This window comes from Argiope bruennichi, chromosome 7 (assembly GCF_947563725.1).
Source record: "Argiope bruennichi chromosome 7, qqArgBrue1.1, whole genome shotgun sequence".
In the NCBI taxonomy this organism is placed as follows: domain Eukaryota; kingdom Metazoa; phylum Arthropoda; class Arachnida; order Araneae; family Araneidae; genus Argiope; species Argiope bruennichi.
In genome coordinates, this window is record NC_079157.1 from 98,673,950 (window position 1) to 98,692,211 (window position 18,262).

Below are 18,262 nucleotides of genomic sequence, written 5' to 3' on the forward strand. Positions count from 1 at the left end.
AAAAATAGCCAAGAAAATCTGAAAAATAGATTTATGATCCATTTTAAATACGCAGGGAACAATGCAAGTTTCATAATATTTTTTCATTTCTTTTTTACCAAAAACTCGAAAAGTTAGTAGTGAATATAGGTGAAAATTTTGTAATAGCATTAGACTAATATAATAAAATTTCCATGAAAATTCAAAACAATCTCAGAAAACGTGAAATTTGATTTCGACGTACATCGTACTCTTAACCACATTTAAAACAGATGCCTTTAATAAAATTTATATTATATATATATATATATATATATATATATATATATATGCACATGAAAAGAAATGCGTTTCGCATTGATAAATGAGTCTGGATTGAAATCTAAGAATAAGGATTAATTGATCAATTGTTGCGAATTTGCCGAAACGGCCCCGATTTCTGACTAACTGGGATTGAAAGGACTAGTCGAATTTGAATTAAATATCCTGCTTTTTCTATTAGTTGGCAGCTCCTACCAAAACAAAATTGAATAAAGATTCTACGCTAATATTCATTTAATCACCTTATTCACTTTTCATAATATTTATAATGATTTTTCCACCAAATTACGTCAGAAGTGCTTTAATAACAAACAGAATTGCAATAAGAAAATCCTAGCATTTATAAAAAATGATTTAGAACAAAAGATGAATTGGAATCTTTCAAACCTTCAAACGGGAAAAAAAATATATTCTTGAAACATGACTAAAGGGTGTAAAGTGATCATATACGGCAAATTTTCAGCTTCAATATAAAACATTACCAATGTGCAAACCAAAAAGAAAATAAAAATCACTTTAACAAGTTATTTTTTGAATATCAAACTGACTCCAATAACGTCCAGTCATTGCCTTTCCAAATTCATAACATGCGAAACGCTGCAGCTGTGCTCCAAACCATCTGCAACTCAACTGAAAACGGGAATTGAAATGAGAATCAACACAGTACAAGGTCACAAATACAGCTATTGTTTGTAGTAACATAGAACGGACATCAAGGACCGCGAGTGCGCTATGTAGCAGCCAGAACACAAGCGGTTCGAAAAATTTATGATTTCCTTAAGTTTCAAAATTAACTTCAGAGAATGTTAATCTAGCTCAAAGAAATGGCGCTTATTAAGAATCTGCAGAAAACAAGTTAAAATTGAATTTGAAATCAGATTTAAAATTCCTACACCCTTCGAAAGAAAAATTTTAATTGTACGATAAATATAGGAAAAATGCAAGTGGAAGTAATATGGTGCGATTTGAAGTCGGAAATAAAATTGAGTGATATTCGTGAAAATGAGTTTCTCCAACAAGTGAAAATGCTAAAAAACTCCATAATTTCAACTATGGTAATAATTTCGTATGAATTCGTTTAGATGCCCGTAAAAAAGATTTAAAATTAATGACATTCACCTTATATTAGTTCGAGAAGAAACAAATGTAAACGAGATTACTTCAGAAAAGGATTAATAAGGAATTGACACCAAAGTTGCACAGTAAAAAAATTGAATCTTTTGCAGTCGGAAAAGTAATTCGATTCATAATTCACATAATAAAACGGTTTATTGCTCTGAAAAATAAATATACATGCAATTGTTTTAAGTTTAGTTCCCCGAAAAAATTAATCGACATCTTTTTTACCATTCTATAGACATTTTTAAACAATCAAAACTGAAAAATAAATAAATAAAACATCAAAAGGATGCACCGTCTTGAATGGTGAGCGAGACGCATCATCCGAGTGCAAAAGGTTAATCTTTACAATTTTTTTTTTTTTAATCTTACAAGTATAACGTGGAAAAGGTTTCATTTAATGTTTTGTTTTAACATTGTACGATCTTTTGCAGCAAATATTGCATAGAACACCGAGAGGAAAAAAATGAAAATGAATATCTTAAAATATTTCATAAATGCAATAATAGTTCTGTTTTTCGATATATGAAGTATTCTAATTTTTGTCTGCATTTAATTTCAAACTAATCTTAAATTACAAAGAAAAATTTCTATGAGATAATTTTAAAAAATTCATTTTATATTTGATTTCAGTTATTTCATTAAAATTTACATATAGATAATGTTGTAAATTAATTCTTTTGTGAATCTTTGTAAATGAAAAACTGATAAATAGCAAATGCATCTACTTTCACGACCTATTCTTATTAATTGCTTAAATATTTCGTTATAATTTCAATGATTCTATATTTAATTTACATATTTTTTTTCCATTACCCTACCTAATTTTCAGATAAGCACGATTTAATTCTAAAAACTTCCTAGGGGGCATAACAAATATCTGATGGTATTACTGCATTAGAGTAAAATGGGATATACTGCTGCAAACCACAACCTAAACTAGCCTGTTCTACGAGCTTACCAACTCTACATGGGAAATGATTTCTTGCATTGCTTCGCATCTCGTGTACCAATGCTACGGATAAATAACCATTCATGACAAAAAAAAACTGTAAAAGCAGTTTTAAGTGGTGAATAAATTGTATTTTTACATTATGTTCGATTTCCAAATTAAAATGAGCTGCTCTGCATGGCCAGCATCTGGCATTCGTTTGTTTAAAGTACGCAAAATATTATGTCTATATACGAATCATCACAATAGAAAGATGCTTTATTAAGATTCTATCCAAACTTCAGGTCGAGGTTACTTCCACTGGAGTTAACCATAGCGCAGCTGCTTTGCGTCAATAATTTGACGTGAGCAGATGGAACGTTATTCATTTTACAAAAGTGCTGCTTCAACAGTTTTTAGATTCAAAACTAAGCAGATGGGAAGCAAAAATTTCACCAGATTTTTCCCTCCAAGAAATGTTTTGTCAAATGGATTTTGGTACGTTATGATACAAAGCTGCTGCAGCAAAGGTTTTGAACTATGCAAGAAAACAAATTTATTTGCGATAATTTTATTTAAAAATGAAACAACGAACAGTTTAAATTCGTACAGTGATTCTAATAGTAATTTGTATCACAAAATATATACAAATTGTACTTTAGGGATAACACAATTAGTAGGACGACTATACTCTGCTTTTATAGAAAAAAAATTGAGATGCAGAATTCTTCAGAAATCGATCTTTTAAAATTAATTTTGTTGAAAAAGTTAAAAACTTTCAAATGTTTATTCACTTATATGTGAAAAAAAGTATCAATAAAATAAAGATGAAAACAAAAAGAAAACGAATTGCTGACATGCTGTTCAACTTAGATTTTGCATTTTACTAATTAAACTCTTAAGCAGAATGAATTTAAATACACTTTTAATTTTTCAGGATTAAAAGGGCACTTATTCAACACACTTAGTACGTGTTTTAATCGAATCTCACTTTACAAATTGTGTTTGCTCTTTTACATCATTTATCAACTGCCCATAATTGTCAAAATGTTTCAATGCATGGCGCAAATAAGATTGTAAAAATTAAGTTTTTCAGAAATTCATTTTTAAAATTTATATTTTTAACACATATTTATTCGACATTAAATAGAAAAATCCAAATGATTTTTTTCAGAAAACGCTTATTATCCAAGAAATTAGGAGAATTCTAAAATATCCAAATTTTTGATGAAAATCTAAATTTTTATGCAAGATCCCGTTTATATTTGTAGCACTTAATATAATATACCATAAAACATATAATACTACTATTAGACGTCATTAACCATTTCAATGGCTAACTCGAGGGTAAATGGTCAAGCAACGGGGGGTTCTTGCATGTGGAGCTAATTGATTAATCTCCGACATAGAAATACGGTATTTGATGCATTCGAAAAATATTTCTTTCAAGTGACGAATTATGTCTAAATTTTGAAACGGCACATTTTCGAATTTGCATTGCTATATGTATTAATCTGATTAAATATTATTAGAATATATATAAAGAACAATGGATAGTAATTGTGATGAACATTTCTTTTGCATCTGCCGGTGACAGTTCTACAATGGTACATGAATTGAATGGGACATTTCTGGGACGTCATTGTATATTAAGCGATTAAAATTATGGAATCCAAAACTTCATGACTAGAACAGTTTTAAATGCAGGAGTTCGGAATTTGATTAAACTATCAGTGTACCAAAAATATTAAATACGACTAATAGGATAGAAAAACTAAAAATTTAAGTACTTGTCGGTTTAACGGCGACCAAAAAGCACCAAGAAAAATTTTCGCCAAATTATAAAAATATACTCCAAAGCATATTAATTGGTAAAAGTGAATTATAGTGTGCACACTGCTGCGCAACAATGCCAAGTCACCAATAAAGATGGCGGATAAAATAAACAAATACTTCCGCGGAACAGTTATGGTTACCATTTTCCGCCATATAATTAGAACTTTTTACTGATAAGTATTTTTTTTTTCATTCTGCCCGGTGCCTTCTACAGATGCCGAAGGCACCGGGCAGAATTTTTTAACTTAAAAAAAACATCTTACGGCTTCGCTAGCAGTGGGAGTGGGAACCTAGTAACTTCGCTAGCACATTGAACTCAAGGACTGTGTGGATAATTATGTGCAGGAACAGTACATAACCAAAAGAAAAGAAAAAAAACTGAGAAAGTAGCAATCGGAACATTCTCCATACAAAATTTCAAACAAAAATCCTTTTCCAACTTCATCAACTAGTAAAATTATAAACAGTGGCTCAAAAAATTGAGAGTACGCCTTATTTTTATTTGATAAATCTGACTTTCAATATAAATAACTCATTACCGAGAAAAACAAGGATTTTTTTTTTTATTTTTACCCGTAACAAATGGTTTAATTTAAAGTAAAAATAAAGAAAAATCAATAAAAAACTTCTAAATTGAAAAATTTCGGAAGCATTTTAAATAAACATACTCAGATTTTTGCCTCAAAAAATTGAGAGTACACCACTGAAATTATTGCAATATCTCGCATAGAAACAAAGTGTCACTCTTAAGTTGTATGTCTTTTGGCTCCTATAATGGCCTCTAAACGTCGTGGTACCGCTTCGACCCATTTTTGGCGGTATCTGAAGATATTTCATCCCATTCTTCTTGCAACACTTGTTTTAAATAGGTTTTGCTTTTAATTTTGTGTTTTTGAGCCACTTTTTAGAGTATGGCCCACGAATATTTGATGGCATTGATGTCGGGGTACTGTGTGTAACTGCTGTTTGCAATAAAAATGACACCATATTTTGACATTACTTGCATTCTGTTTGGGTCTTGTCCTGCTGGGAAAGGGGATTTCCATTTAAACCCACATTTATAACACTTCCCTTTAAACTGCTGTGACCATATGGTTCTTCCAATATGCTGTAGAAACTTCTCAAATCATAGGCAAAAGTGTAAGTGCTGAAACTATGCGAAATGACAGACAAGCTGGATATAAAAGTCACATTGTTAGAGAGAAACCGTTCCTCAGCTTGCAAATTCTGATAAAGCATTTAAAGTTTGCAAAAACTCATTAATTGAAGAGAAATTACTTTTGAAAGTTATATCAATTAATGGAAGAAAACTCAGCATTTCTGGCAGTGACAGCCATCGTACTGTATGGAGAAAGCCTAATACTGCTTTGGATCCAAAAATTTACGTCCTATAGGTAAACATGCTGGTGATTAAATCATGAATTCGGGTTGCACGGCTTCATCCGGGGTTGGAAATTTAATTCTTATAGATGGCATTATAAACATGGTTTACTTGGATATACCTCGCAGCAATCTAAAGGAAAGTGCTAAAAATTTGGGTTTAGATGGGAATTTTATTTTACAGTAGGGCAACGATCCCAAACAGAATTCAAATAACGTCGAAATATGGTGTCTTTTCATTGCAAACAGCAGTTAAACACACTACAACAGTACCCCGACATCAATGCCATCAAATATTTGTGGGCCATACTCGAAAAAGTGGCTGAAAAACACAAAATTAAAAGCAAAACCTATTTAACCCTCTAAGGGTTCCACACGTATTTCGACGTAGCCCCATAGATGTCTTTAAAGCGCACTGCACGGATTTTAACGTAGGGTAACGAACGATTCAAATTCGTTTTGCACTGAAAATCACGTAGGGGTGTTACTGCACCGCAGATGGTGTCGACGTATTTTAACGTATTTCTTTCCCCCTACCAGTTTCGACATCTTGATGAATTGGAGGGGAGACAACACAATGAAGTTTTACGGCCATTTAAGGAAGTTACAGGATCTGAGAACCCGAAGATTCCTTTAGGCATAGGGCATTGTGATGGTGCCGGCGTTATGGAGGAATGAGGGGTGAAAAAGGAAAGGGCCCGCCCAAGAAAAGAGGAACAGGAATTTTTCCCCAATTGTGTCTCCCATAATGGCTCTATGTGGACTTAAATTTAAATTGCATTTTGTTTCAATAGTTTTTGTTTGATATCGATAGGGATAGGATTTCTTTGATCTAAGCGTTGCCACAAAGTTCCATTGAGTTATTTTTTTCTAAATGCAGTTTTATGCTTACTTGTGATTAAACATCACATTGAAGTACTAGCAACTCGAAAGGGATATATTTGAAAAATTGCCATCTATATATAGTTAAAATATTAAATATATTTTTCATTCTTAGTTCAACTGTTATTATGATTCAAATTTATATTTTTATGCTAATCTATACCTCCAATTATTTTTCACGAAGTAAACAGATGCAAATGAATTTTGCGTTTTTAAGCAGTCTAAATTTCACAGAATATAATAAAATATATTATTATATTGTTTCTCTTATCTTGTAAAAATTTGGAATAATGTGTCGTTTTTTATAATGCGACTCCTTTTCAAAGTTTTTTTTTAAAGAACTGAATAGAATAATTTCATTCAAATTCATAAAAGAAACAAAAACATTTTTTTAAGAATTATGTCTATTCAGAAAATTATTAATATTTAGTCTTAATATACCTTGATGTAGATGAAAGCAAATAGTAAAATAAATTTAATTCAGGGTTTGATTTATTTTGTTAGGAATATTAAGAAACGAATCGCATTGTAAAAGTCATAACATTGTAAACTATATGAAGATATTTTTTCAACAGTTTATCAAAGAAGATATATTTCTTAGATAAAATTATAGATCTCTAAAACACTTCTAAAAAAAATAAGTAGGTAGTTCAAAAATTCTGTTCTTATTTTACAGGTCTTTGAAGCAATATTTTTTTTTTTTTTTTTTTTTTTTTTTGTAGATAAGTTAATGAGCATTCTTCAATATAGAATAAAATCTGAGTGGATAAATGAGATAACTTTTGGTGAATCTTGCGCTAAGTACAGAATGAGTTTTAACTATACGTTTTTAAGGATGTTCTAATACAAAATGGTGCAGATAAATTCCTGAATGGTGCATGGATAATAAATTATTTTTGAATATTCAAAAGCTTAGCATTCATAGTTATGCCTTGAAATCACAACCTGCTATTTTCTCCTATCAAATAAATGACTTTGCTTTACTTTATTCAGATTTTGTTACTGATGCTGGTGTTACTTATGGAAGAAAACTTCATAAACTGCACACTAATGCAGGATCGACCTTAAAGGTTGTTGGGCCCAAACAGGAAAACAATTATTATTATTATTATTATTATTATTAAAAGCAATCCAAGGTTTACAATCAAGGTAAAGATCAATGTTAGCATCAGCATTCTTACTTTTTCCTATTCATATGCTTATGCAGTGTAGCGTTATCCATATTTCTTAGCACATTTTGAATAGAATCAAGTATGAATTTGGTGCGTCTTCCTATCCTTTCAGACTGGAGCAAAAATTCGACACATTCGCAATAACGATATCAAACCAACTTACCAAACTTCATTTATCTATTTTGTATGTGTGCGTGTGATTTCAAATAATTATTTAAACACTCATGTGTAATAAATCCTTTGTCAGAATACCTTTAAAAAAATTAATACAAATCTACATTTTGATAAAATTGCATGATACATTTAATTTATCTCGATGCTTCCGTTTTGGGATATCATGTACATGCATACATGACTTTTACATACACATTTCTCATCAGTCAGTTTATCTAATATTTGAAGATAAGATTACATATAAATTAATTACAATTAATTATAGAAAGGTTGCTATATGTTGATTTACGATAAAAAAAGAAATCGTTTCTCAAATTCTTTGACTGGAATGATTCCTAGTGAATGCTCAGCCTTTTTAACCCAAGCTATTGAATGGGGAGGTTAAAAAAAAGTTAATAAAGGGTTTTAAAGGGTTGAAAAAAGGGATTAAGCCATATCCAGTATGTTATATTAAACTGAAATTTGAGAAACAATTGTTTATTTTTTAAACCAATTATATAAATAATATTGTCAATCATATATTAATTTTGTTTTTATATGAGGGCTAATGACTATTGATATATCATCAATGATCACCTATCATATATATATAATATATATATATATATATATATATATATATATATATATATTCAGTTGATACGTCTATGGCGGAGTTACTTCCAAAACCTTTTGGTATTCTACTTGCCCCAGTCATTCGACCAAATCTGTCAATTTATATTTCATAATAAAACCATTGGCCATTAGATATATCATCAATGATCGTCTGCTCTATATAATTTTTCAATTTCGAAAAAAGAAAAAAACACCTTTTTTTAATGTATTTTCATTTTGAAATAAATAAATTCTTTCTTTCCACTATTTGGCTGCATGATTCATCAACAATTCAATCAAGTTTATTAATTTTTTCTACCGCTTGGAGATATATTTGATAAATTATAAAAATAAAGTATCAAGCGTTGTAGATGGGTACAATTTGTTTCAAACTTTTTTTTTTTTTTTTTGTAACCATGTTTCTCTGCGCGCTGGGGAACGTGAATACAGAATTTCTGCGAAACATGCGAATAACTTTGTATAATAAATTTTTCGAAAACCAGTTCTGTGATACTTGAAGTTTATAAATATTTTACTGAAGCAGATATGTATTGTAATGCTTAAAACTAGTTAAATGAATATTATAATTCGGTATAACTATACTGCATAATATTTTAATTATTCTAATAATTTATATATTAAAAATTTTCTGTTCTTTATATAATATATATTATAAAGTGACAAAAGAAAGCGACAGGAATTTGAGGTTGAGTTTTGAGGTTGAAATGGATTTCTCTTCATGATTCCTCTATGAGCTTATTCTGCGGCCATGAATTTATACTTTTGTTCCTTTTGCTTGGCTCCTTTTTAGTATTGGTTTCTATATAAGTATTTCCTCTTAAAAAAATTAAAATTACTGAATTTGTGTATTTTAGTAATGCGTTTATTATTCTTGTTGTCACGTGAAGTATTTCCTTTTAAAATATTTTCATTCTATTACTTTTTTTAATGGATTTTGCTGTTGAATTTTGTTCATAAGTGTCCTTATTGTGAGGATATAGAAACAACGCAAGAATAAGCAACACATTGAAAATATTTAAAAAGTATATCAACTTTTTTTATTGAAATGGCTGTTATTTAATTATATAAAGTTTTTATAAAGTAAAATGCGTTTTCCTGTATTAAATCCAACATCCTACACAACTGTGAAAAAGATTTCAATTTTTGGTTAGTTCTTTTGGAAGTTATCAAGAAGTACAGTAAGAAAAATGTTCTGTTGAGTAAAATGTTGAGTTGAGTAAAATGTTCGGTCTGTAGAAAAACGGCGGCCCAAACTCATAGCGGCACGGGTGGCATTTGAATCCGTATAGTGTGAGACGAGCCTTAGGGCCACGCGGATGGTTAATCGCGAGATGGTCTTTCTGATTTAAAGGGGGGGGGATCCATAAATCAATGGAATAGCTTACAAATTAGAAAGTAACTGCTTTATAAAGGCTTTTTTTTATCAAGATTTAATTTGATAAGTTTGTGAAATTAAGTCAGTAGATGTAATCGTTTAAACACTATTATTAATTTTCGACAAAAAATATGATTAAAAACTAAAATCAACTTTTGATAATAATATGACGTGATGTTCTAAGACTGGGCATATTTTGTAAGTATCAAATTTCGAGAATCTGTGAATTATTCTTTTCAATAACGAAATACAAAGAGTGATTATTTAGTTATGGTAAAAGATAGTTTCATACTTAATGAACTAAGGTATGCGATTAATATATTCCTTCTAATATTGAATGTGTTTATTTACTAAATGCGATCTTCAGATTTATTTTGAATTGCTCTGAATAATCATATCATAAATCACCATAGCATTCATGACATAAATCATCATAAAACAGATTTCAAAACAAACATCATAATATTGATTTATTTAGAGGAAAGAACAGGAGATGTAAATGTTATTTATGATTTTCAGGTATGTTAATTGCTGTAATATAATTTAGAATACGGTTTATTAAGTTATAATCAAAATAAGAAGTGTTTACGTCCTACGCGCAACTACTAAACCTTTTTTTACTAATAAAAAAAAAAGAAAGAAAAGAAAAAAACTTTATTTTTGTATATTTCAAAATCGATTCAAGGCTAATGTCAATGATTCTGGATACAACAAGGCTACTTTCATAAATGAAAGTAATTGCTTACACCGGTAATTACTTCTAAATAAGGAACCAGTTACCTCTTACGCTGGTTTTCGAGAGTTTTCAAACTATGCTGTCAAATATTTGTAAAATTTATACATCCCAATTTCACTGAAATACGAATATCACTATTTCTTCACTAAATCCATTTACTTATATAGTTTGATATTTTTACAATGTCTATGGAGGTAATCAAGAAAAGTAAAAACTTTTCTAGTAAGCAATTAAAACTTCCAAACTTTGTTTCAAATACAGTTCTAAGACATAAAATTTCTAAATTCAATTGTGGAATTGTTGCGGTTCCTACCAAAGCAAGACGCTTATTCTTTTATTGAATCCATCGTCTTGAATTATTGTTAAAAAAAAATGTTTTCGGTGATTGTTATCTTCACTCCTAGCAATCATTAGAAAGAGAAAGAAAATGGAATGTTGCAAAGATACGTTAATGCAACATATGCTTTACAAGTTTAATTTTACATATTTAAATCATCAATTACTTTTCCACAGTAAATTTTATAAAAATATGTAAGCACAATTGAAACTTTTGTCATTAAAATTTTTTTTTTGATAAAACTAGCAAAAATAGCAATGAATAAATAGTGTTTTCTTTTTTAGAATGTACGAAAATTAGAAAATTATTACGTCCATTGTATTTTTTTAAAGAACATCATAAATGTATCGAAATTTACGAGGAATGAAATACTCCTGTATAATATTTTAAAAGAATCATTTGTTTGTTCCTTTGAATATTTTTGAAGATAGCAATTTCTTTGAATATGCACACAAAATAGTGAAAAAAGGTGGGAAAAAAATAGCAAAAAAAAGTCGATAATTTTAATAAATTTCTAAAACATTTTAAAATCAATAGAAAAGTCTATAATTTCAAAAATAAATTTTAAATAAAGTCATTTAATCTGCATTTACCCTGATATATTTGATAAGGTTTTAATTGAAATTTTCATTATTTTGAAACATTTAAAAGCGAATATGCCATTATTTTTCAATAAAAAAGTGATTAAAAAAAGTATTGAACTTTAAAAAAATTGATGTGATATATTTTAGAGCCTGGGTCATTAATACATAAGTAGCAAATCATATGGCTCTAGATTTGTATATTTTTTAAGCTACTCAATCAATTTGCTGATTTGCATATTTTATTATAATAGAAGATAATGCTATTTTAATGATAAATCGGTTATATATTGTTATTTATACACATCTGATTGACATAACTATTTGTGATTAGTCCTAATTTTAGACAAATGCTATTCAAATATTGATTACTCAGTAAAAAATATTACAGTGATTTATTTGAAAGAATAATAAAGGAATATGAATGGAATTTGAATCCTCATTAATTACTTATTTCATATATATATATATATATATATATATATATATATATATATATATATATATATATATATATATATATATATATATATATATAATATAGTGAGACCGATGAGAGTTTCTGAGCTTAAAATACCTAGCAAAAATTAAGAGAAAACCCTTCTGCTTATATTTACTCTGTACAACTTTTTACAGAGCGATATTATCTACTATCGGGGTTAAAAAGCAACAAAACTGGATCCCCATACACTATTCCTAGAAACCATCTGACTTTTGTAGCCATAAACGAAAGCTATAAGATCTGACATGAATGAGCGGTAATTTGCGCATACCCCAGGGTGTGCAGACCACCCGTGAAGAAGAAGAGGGGAAAAAAAAAAGTGCTCGCGCTTGCTGTACATTTCTTTAGGAAAACCGAAACGATTGTGAGAGAGAATACTAGTCAAGTTTAGTTCCCTTTTTAGAGGTTTCAGACGTAGAATGAAAACGCTCAGAGGGTTAAAACAAGTTTTGCAAGAAGAATGGGATAAAATATCTTCAGATACCGCCAAAAATTGGTCGAAGCGGTACCACGACGTTTAGAGGCCATTATAGGAACCAAAAGACATGCAACTTTACAGTGACACTTTGTTTCTATGCGTGATATTGCAAAAATTTCATTGGTGTATTCTCAATTTTTTTAGGCAAAAATCCGAGTATGTTTATTTAAAATGCTTCCAAAATTTTTCAATTTAGAAGTTTTTCGTTGATTTTTCTTTATTTTTACTCTAAATTAAACCATTTGTTATGGGTAAAAATAAAAACATGTTTGCTCATCTCAGTAATGTGTTATTTATATTGAAAGTCAGATTTATCAAATAAAAGTAAGGTGTACTCTCAATTTTTTGAGCCACTGTAATATTATATATATATATATATATATATATATATATATATATATATATATATATATATATATATATTAAACTCACCCTTCACCCATTCTACAGGTTCAAAATACTCCCAATATAACAAATTATGAAAGGAACCAACCGTTAGAACTCCAATAAGAATTACGAGAACTGCGAAGAATTCCATTGCGGCTGTCTTTTAAAGTGAGAATGCAGACGATTTTTTAAAGCGCATACTGACAATTAAAAATTGCAAAAGAATAAATATTTTCTATTCGTATTCACATTAAAAATGAGAAAGAAGAAAATAACTTAATTATAAACTTAACTTTCTTGATTTAATAAACTTTTAATTATAATAAAGAACAAAATTAAAATCTTTAATCGATATTTTTTTTAATTTAACATTTTTCATAATATAGTTGTAGTTTATGTACAACTCAACCATTGAAAAAGTAGTAAACAAAACAGCAATAGGGTTGCTAGAAGAGCGTTACGATGGGTTGCAATATTGGCGACAAACTCGGGAGCACACTATTCTTCACTTTATCCTATTTTATATATTACAAAAAAATCGACAAAAGGACGAAGTTTTTTCTTGGTACTTTTTGGTCGCCGTTAAACCGAAAAGTACCTAAATTTTTATATTAGTATTTTTCGGATATCTATTTACTGACTTAAACAACGTAAAAGAATTTTTACGTCATTTAAAGCATTTTTGCAAATAGAAATGTAATTTTATCTTTAACGGTTCTCGGATATTGTCTAAAAATTCAGCGTTAGTAATTTTTCAATAATATATTAAGTAAAGTAATTTTCGACCTTACGATTCTTCATTTACTCAAACATAATTCCTGACGTCATTTCAAACATCCCCCGCCCTCTTCCATTGGGAAGTACGTATCCGTCGAGCGGTTCAGGAAGTACCCATTAGACATGATTAGAGTGGACCCTCTATATATTCGTGATATTTTTAGATAATATTTCAATTTCATCGACAATATATGAGAGTACAACAAGAACGGATTTACAAAAATGATAGCGAGAATTAACGAAAAGTATTTTTAAAATCAAATTCTCAATACAATGAGTTAACAGGCGGAACTAAAGAAAGAACAAGGTAGATTTTTTTTTTTTTTTTTGTCTGCCAAATTGTGCTAAATAAAAACTCGTCAAATATCAACTAAAGAATACATTTAAATTACCATATTTGGCAGATTATTGCTTTTCTTTTTTTTTAACAAAAAAGTGAAGTCTGGCAATTTTATCGTATTCTTAAGTTAGGTAGTTCCCCTTTTATAAGACTGACATCGATTAATTTCTACCAACAAATTCGTTGAGAATAATTTTACAATAAAATTGCCTCCAACTGAACACGTTTATACAAACAAAAACCCCGATGCGTACCTATGATTTTTACAAAAACAAAGTCGTATTCCCATTGTTCCAAAATGATTGCATTTTATGCAGTCTAAACGAATACTAAGTGAAAGTTTATTTTCGTACAGAATAAACACATTTCGGTACAATTTATAAATAATGCCATAATTCAATATCGGTATAACAGGAGAATCTAGTTCTAGAAATTTAAGAAAAAATTTAAACAATTCGCGCTTTAAATGTCTTAAAATGACATCTTGGCGATATTCGATACCTATGTCGCCAAATGGAGATTAACGGCAATCGAAAAATTCACTTTCAAAATAATTTCATTATAAAAACAACGGCATTGATTAAGAAAACATCGTCGATTGTTTTACATTTCATTTGCACTACATAAGAAAGTTAAAATTTGTGCTAATACATCATAACGGTTTTAATTTTTTTTTTTTTTAAATTACGAACTGTGACACAGTAATGAATTCTAAAAGTAAACAATTTTTTGAGCATAAAGCAATTGTTTGAAGAAGAGATAATGTTAAAAGAGAGGTAAGCAATAGAGTTATAAGAAGTTATTTATAGAAAATCAATCTAGTGAACAGTTATCTGGTATTATATTAAAATAATGCAAAATAATTATTATATTATCGATTATTATATTAATCGATTATACTTAATCGATGAATAATCCATGAAAGTATTCCTTCCTTTAAAGATACAACAGGTTTCAAAATAAGAAAACTTCGAACTTATTTCATATGTTAAAATATAACTGAAAAAGCATTCAAGGAATTTAAATCGAATCATAAAGCTTAATTTAATAATCATTGACAATTGACACATTGGATCACAATTAAATATTTAATTAAATACCTATGTGTATACACATAAATAGTATAAAATTTAAAAAAAGAATAATTAGCATTCAAATCTGCAATATTTTTTAATTTAACATTTTATTTAATATATTATGTATTTAACTTTAAAATTCATTTTCAATGCTACATAAAAATGTACAAATACTATCTTAAAATAGTTTAAAATAAATTTTCATTTTAATTTAAAATTTATAATAGTCATAGCAGAGTCGAAATATTTATAAATATCCTTGCATCTGTATGTCGATTAACAACAGCCTTTTCAAAAGGAATAATAACTCATATTTTGCTATTTTATAAAAATTTATATTTAATGCCGATTAACTAAAAATTGGGTTAAAGTGCAGAATCTACCACTGCTTGCAGCGATTTTTTGGGGGGGGGGTGGGGTGGGGGGTGCGTTTTTCAAAAAACATAACTGTGATAGTTAAAACTCTAGAAGATGCGAGAGCGTTCCATGTTAACGATTTTGAAAATCGCGCCAATCAGTGGGCAATTCTGCCCTTCAACGGAATTTGCACCTTAAAAAAAAATTATTTCCCGGATAAAAAAAACTTAATACACAAGCAAAATATTCATTTTGCATTTGAGGTTCTAGTGTAGATTTGGGTACCTCTTCGATTGGCGACAAATGTCAGCGATGAAGCACTACTTCTGGTTTCTACAATGTTTTGTTTTCATTAATGTTAATGTTGGGTTACCGACCGATAATCCGCTTTGCTCCAATCTTGGCGTCAAAAAAAATCGCCAAAAAATCAAGCGGCACCCAATTATAAACTTTAACAGCGTTTGATACTTAACATTACAAAATAATGCAGTAAAAGTTTATAATTGGGTGCTACTTGATTTTTTTGACGATTTTTTTTATGCCAAGATCGGAGCCAAGAGGATTTTTGATCGGTAACCCAACAGTAACTTTAATGAAAACAAAACATTGTAGAAACCAAAAGTAGTGCTTTATCGTGAAATTGAGAGGTACCCAAATCTGCACTAAAACCAATAAGGCATATTACTTCAATTATTAAAGAACATGGCAATAAAAATATTACTTAAATGAGTAAACATGAACTTACCGGAAATATAACAGAAAACTCCAAAACGACAGCAATTTAGAAATACTTGTAGCTCTATTATAGATACGCATTTGATATTTGTGTTTTCACTCTTTCATAGTCTTTGGGTTTCCATAAATTACCATTTTTTCTACCAATACTTTAGATCTTCAAACAGGAGACTCAAAGCTCCACTGACATCGTTAAATTGAATAAATTTGTAAATAAATGTATTATTTTACTTGAATTTTCACAAGATCTAAAATGTCGGAAAGGAGTAGAGGAATCCAATGTTCAATGAAAGAATACGTCTGAATCGAATGCAAAAAAAAAAGTAACATCACAATCGAGCACAAACAAATCGAACTTCGCAGTCACATGAAAAACGACGCCAGAGAATAGGAGAAAATGGAATGCGCGAGCATTCGTGACGTCAAAATACTGATTAGCATAATATTTTCAAAAAATTAGCAAATGGCTGTGAAGGGTTAGAAAACGTAGTAGATGTATAAAACTTACAGCCAATCAGGCACGTTTCGTGTTTTTCGAAGAATAATTTCTAATTTCAGAAACAAAAATCTTGTCGGTTTGGCAAAGCTTATTTGTATTGAATGAAAAGGTTTTCACATTTAATGAGAAATATATTTTAGGCTGATTAACAATTAAAATGCATTAGTCTATTTAATACGATAAAATCATTAGTAAAATCTTCATCTATGCAGATTCTTAATTCTTTTCAATTTAATTAGCTACGAAAAAAATGGAAAGATGTGATTAAAATGCGGAATTTTTGCATTAGCAATTGAGAAAGAGAATGCAGTTACATGAAATGTAAGTTATAGTGTTCCATATTAAATTAAGAGAATGGATCATTTTATCATTACGCACAATTTTTAAAAAAATTTCACATTGAATTATTATACAAGAAATATACATATCCAAATTAATTATTTGTCGTCAAATTGGTTATAAATTGTCCATTACTGAATACCAAAGGAATCATGTTTCGGATAAACCAAAAGTTTTGCTTCAAATTTCCATTATAAACAGTGATTGCCCAATTAAATGATTCATTCATGAGACTAGTTTTGCGTTTTCAAACTTTTCAAATTCTATGAGAAAGACGAATTCGATTAATTTATACTCAGTTTAATCTTGTTTTGATTTAGTTAGTCTAAAGCTCCATTCGAAAGTAATACATGAGGGCTATTGCGGGACAGACTTCCTAATTTTGAACCCACCAAAGGACAAAACATGCGCCTACACAACGGATCTTTAGTAGAATCTTGTTTCGAACGTGAAATCCTGCAGCCTCGAAGCTGAGATTTTATCATTAAATCATCGTAGACCGTTTGTACCGAGTTCAGTCGACAAGGATCGTACCCTGGAAACATTTTATTTTCCAAATTTTCTAACTATAGCAATGATGCTAAGATGACGGGCAGTAGTCTCGTCTTCATTAGCGGAAGAATGGGGGTTCGAGACCAGATTCCACCAGACGCACTATCTGCAATTGTGAGATTTTTTATACACCAAAAGTTTGAAAAATACGATAGGCTTCTTTCTCACTACAACGAAGGACCGCAGTGGCCTGGTGGTAAGATCTCGGCTCGTGAGCCGTAGGGTTTCAGTTTCAAGACCCGATTCCACCGAGGAACCGTCGTGTAAGGGAGTCACGTTAAATCCGTCAAGGACAAACGCCCTCCCGCTGGCGTGGTGTGGTGCGGAGAGGGGGGTGTCAGCTCAGGTTCGTCCTCGTCATTTGACCGCTGTTCAAAATTACGAGGTCCGTCCCAAAATAGCCCTAGTGTTGCTTTACGGGACGTTAATATAACTAAACTAAACTAAACAAAAACGCTACAGCGAATTATCTGAAACTGGTTTACTGCTGCTCCAACTTTAAAAAAAATAAAAATAAATAAAAAACTTTTTTTGTGTACAAAGTATACAAAGAGAAAGAATTGTAATTGTCAGAAAATTCTAACTGGAGATTCTAACGAATCTCCACTCTTCAGACTTTCCTGGGTCTGAAAACCCCCTTTTCAGCATTATTTATGTCTCTCTGTCAGGACAATAACTCAGAAATGTTTGGAACTGGACGGATGGAATTTGGTATATGAATCTACGACAGAATTTATAGATTTTTATCATAGTTTGAAGGAAATACATTATGAGAAAATCTG